Genomic DNA, 4,802 nt, shown 5'->3' on the forward strand with positions numbered 1-4,802 from the left:
GGGGGGGGGGGGGAGTTTGCCGTAGCAGTTTTGCACATCGAATTCTGTCGTGAAACTTGCTCTTGAATGGCTTCTCTGGCCATTCATTTTGAATTTACTCTAGCTCTCTAGTAGTGCAACATCATGACGTCTGGATGTCGGTCCTCACTAAGTGACCTCAAACTCACTAAATAATTCACTGGGCTCTGGGATGCATTGGAATGTTTTTGCAACTTGACAAATGTTGCCACTTCAGCTTCAAAGACAAACTGACACACTTCATAACGAAGTGGACCGAAACATCAGAGGCCAAGATTTGCAGTCACTCATATTCTTTGACCAACACAATCATAGCAACTGCAAGGATCCAAAGAAATGGGTCTCTGCACTGCAAATAATTTGGTTTATTCAGATTATCCAGAGCCCTTCAAGGTGCTCCAGAAATCCCTCCCCCTGGGTAAACTCCAAACGGATTAGACATTAAAACCATTATTTTCCTGCCATAACATCATACGGCATTGGAAAATTTCATCAGTGTCAAGTATAAAATTACAGACTGTCAAACACTGTTCATTTAAAACATTCTGTACAATTCTAAATGCACATATGGAGCAAATAAAACAAAAAGCTTCTCAAATAGGTCACATGTTTATTTGGTGCGCAGTTACCCAGTTTAGTTATTGCATTATGAATTATGACTTTCATTTTATGCATTCTGACCCCTGCAAACGCCTACACTAGAACTATACATGAGATTTAGAAGCAGGACTGATGAATAATGAACAATCCGCTTCCGACAACTCTAGTTTCCCGTCTGGACCAAATGTACCAGCAAATGGGGATAAACTTCTCTCATTAAAGTACAAGTTCAGTCTTCTGTGCCATATCTCAAATCCTGAAATCAAATTTCTGCACCATTTAGTGCATACCCTAAAGTTTTAACTTTTAGCTCCTTCTACTCAAGTCCAAATTAGATTTGAAATATCATCTATGCACTACAAATCAGCCTCAAAAGGAATAATTACCTCTGTCAGCACTTCTTATTCACTTAATATTATGACTCACACTTCTTATGGACTAATCTACGGAGTTCGTTTGTTAGCAGAATTACGCAGATAATATCATCTTTAAATTGCCTGCACAAATTGGTATTCTGAAAATAAAAAGGCCCCATGCTGCAAGCCCCTCGCATGCTAGATTTGTAAACGAATCTAACAGACACATAGGGTAACCCGTCAGTTTCCCGCTTTGCTTTCATCCCGTGGTACTAATGGCTCTAAAGCTTTCATCTTCCACCTTGTGACATACTGAGATTGGTGCGCAATCCAAGCAAAGGTTGTGCCAAAAGACCATAGCTCAGAGCTGACCAGCCAATAGCAGCACAGGATGAAAGCAAAGGCAGGAACCCGACTAATTTCTTGGGAATTATGATTTCCTTTGACTTCTTTTAGACCAACTTGAAAAGTACCCCATTGTGCAGAGGATTTTTAAGTTTATTATTATCTTTATTCCTGGGAGATTATGTTCAAAAACTTTTTTAGCAGCGCTCTCTTGATCTGGATAATTTGAATAAAGTTTGAAAAACAATTTTTAGTGTACTGGAGAACACATTTATAGTCTCAGAAATGTCTGTGAAAATAGGGCACAATGTACTGCTAATATGAAGGAATTTTAGGCATTGTTTTCACAGGTGTTATACTTGTATTTTGAATTACATATTCCATTGTAGAAATTCCAATGTAGAAATTATCAATAACTTCGTTTTTCTACTGAATACGGATTTATTTTTCTTACAGTGTACAACAATAAACATATTTTATAGCAATATTGAGTTTGTAAACATATTTACAGGATTTATTTTACAGCATTTTGGAATCTAGGTCAAAGTGAATTCATAAAGAATGCTTTTGTTCATTGTTTATTCATGTTCGATCAAAAACTTTAACCAACGTTAACTTTAACAACACACACACATACATACATATACATATACATATATATTCATTTATTTATTTAACTTTAGCTAATGCATTAGGTATTATGAACTAACCATAATATACATGTATGTGTTACATATGCTGCAAACTATTTTGATACATTTAACTGAATTGAAAATGTTAAGAAACCCAGTATGGTTTTGATGTATATGCTAAATAGAAATTAAAATTAACCTAATAAATTCTGCAAAAGCATTGTTAATTATTAGTTCATAGCACGCTATTTTGATATGTATCAAAATAATAATAACAAAGGTGTACACCTTTATATATAGGTGTATATAAAGGTGTACACCTTTGTTGGATGTTACATTGCAATTTCATTAAAATGTATTTTTTGACATTTAGCATAAACTGGTAATGAGCTTATTTTATATGAACATAAGTCAGACAATTTTTTCTAATTAAAACCAACATGAAGTGCAGACAGTGTCTTTCACTTGACCTTTAAAATGTCCCTTGTTATCAAAATCTCAATTGATTTTATGTTAACCTCGTAGCTTCCTTCAATAGCAATGATATTGAATCACTGTAAAATCATATTGATATATTAGAAAACAGTTTGCACAGTATAATATACACATTTATCCATCAAATATATCTGTACCACTAGAACAATGTCAGACTGACAGGGCTGGGTGTGTGACCTGAGCTATGTGTGATCAATATTTCATTGGATTTTTGCAGTGACAGTAAGCATATCGCTCTGGCACATGCTGCTGCCTTTCAATGTATTTGTACGGCATTGATAAGCACAGTGTGAGACCAGCCATTAGAACAAAGCCCTGCTGCTGCTAAAACACACACTCCATTCTCTTTCTCTCAATCTGTTTCTCCTCTCTACTTTTTCTTTTCTCTGTCATAAAAAAAATGCACACAAAGCCATGCCATTACCGCACTGCTGGTTGCTGTATTATGCCTAAACACACCCAGCAGTGAGCCAAAGACTTATGCAAATACTGTTAGCATGTTAGAAAAATCATTCATGTTCATTTGCTATGGTATATTAATTTGAGTGCAAGAATAATTTGGTGAATAACTGTTTTCGTGAGCCCTCTGCATATGTAATATCCTTTTTAAATTCATGCTACTCTGCAGTAAAAAGAGGTCAGCTAGTGTTACCATCGAATGCTTGATGCAGAGACATCGCTGCTGACTGCACAACTGACAAACGTCAATCAAAAATGGTTTCGTTACTCTTCAGTGATTTGGATGGTTTGGAATCTGAATCTGAATGAATGTGAGCAGCCAAATCACATAACGGTCTACAGCAGTGATTCCCAAGCAGGGGGCACTTAAGCAGGATCCAGGGGGTCCTTGGAAAGATTTCAATTTTACTTTGTTAAATCTATAAAACAGAAAAGACTAAAATAACTACTCATGATTTATTCAGTTCCTTAGGAAAAGAAAGGGGGAAAAAAGTGTGTAATGGGTGTAAGAGTCTCTTTTTCACTAATAGGACTGTGGGGGAACATAAGACAAAAAAGGTCAAGAAAAACCAGTCTACACTACACTACAGTATGTAAAATTTTTAGAATACAGTAGAATGTATTGTAAAAATGCTTGTCATTTTTTCAGCAAGAGACTTAGAATGCTACAGCAAAAAGCTGTAAATTGGTTGTAAGTTAACATAGGGTGAAAAATTTTACATGGGTTTAACACCATATTATATGTAATTTTACTGTAAAATAATAGGCTTATAGGGCATACAATTTTTACAAATTTCAAGTAAATTTCACGTGACATTTTGAAGTAGAAAGACTGACAGCATTTTCTTGTAAAACAAACTTCAATAATCTTTGCTTTAGTCACAGCTTCAAAGAATTATTTTTTTAGCAGTGTCAATTTTTTTATTTCCCATAGTAAAAACTATGAATAACTGTATAATGAATACGGTGAAAAGCATTAAAAGGACATTCCCAGAAATCTCTGCAAGACACATCACATATGATTATATTTTACTTTGTTAAATTATTTTATTTTTGCTATCAGTAATGTACATTAGGGTGTTTTGTGTTACATTATCTTTTATTTAATGAATGTTTATTGCATTATTTTAGTGTTGTGTGTTACCCTGATAATGTTTTGTCTTTTAATAACCCTGCTCTTCATCTATACACTATACATACTGGCTATGTTTCACAGCATGCTAGAACACTCATGTGAATTTCCTGTTTTATCACCTGCATTATTAAGGTGTTTTTTAGTCCATTTCAGGGTAAATAGTGTAAGTAGTTTGGCACATTAACATTACATTACTTAATGAAATACACAGCTAAAAGTTGTAAAATATACAGGAACCAATATGCCATCCCGTAAACACTGGAAACACTGACAGTATTTTTAGTGTAAGTTTCTGGCAACCAGATCTGTCAGTCTTCTACCCTGAATTTAACAGGAAATTGAACGAGATTAGAAAACAACACAGCATAGCGTACTGTAACACAGGAGAAGAGGAAAACAAATCACAACCAAATCTCCGCAATCTAGTGACGAATCAGAAAGGATTCCTGACAGAAAAATTAAACTGCTTTGACAATTTACTCCAAAAAAAAAAAGGGAGGGCTGTACATGCAGATCTACGTGGCACAGGTTTCACTGTCTCTGAGGATTGTCTTAAACATCCCTCAAAAGATGATTATGTAATGTAAAGGGTATACGGTGCACTGCGCTATAGAGGGACGAATGATACGGCTGAAAAAGTTCCCATGATGCCATGCATGTTTGGCTCGCCCCCATGGGGGCTTCATTAAAAGATCAAACTATCAAAACCAACAAATTTCTCCCTCACTCAACACTTCTTCTGCTATACATCTCTCACCGTGT

Source organism: Sinocyclocheilus rhinocerous, unplaced genomic scaffold (assembly GCF_001515625.1).
Source record: "Sinocyclocheilus rhinocerous isolate Xijiao unplaced genomic scaffold, SAMN03320098_v1.1 scaffold1386, whole genome shotgun sequence".
NCBI lineage: Eukaryota > Metazoa > Chordata > Actinopteri > Cypriniformes > Cyprinidae > Sinocyclocheilus > Sinocyclocheilus rhinocerous.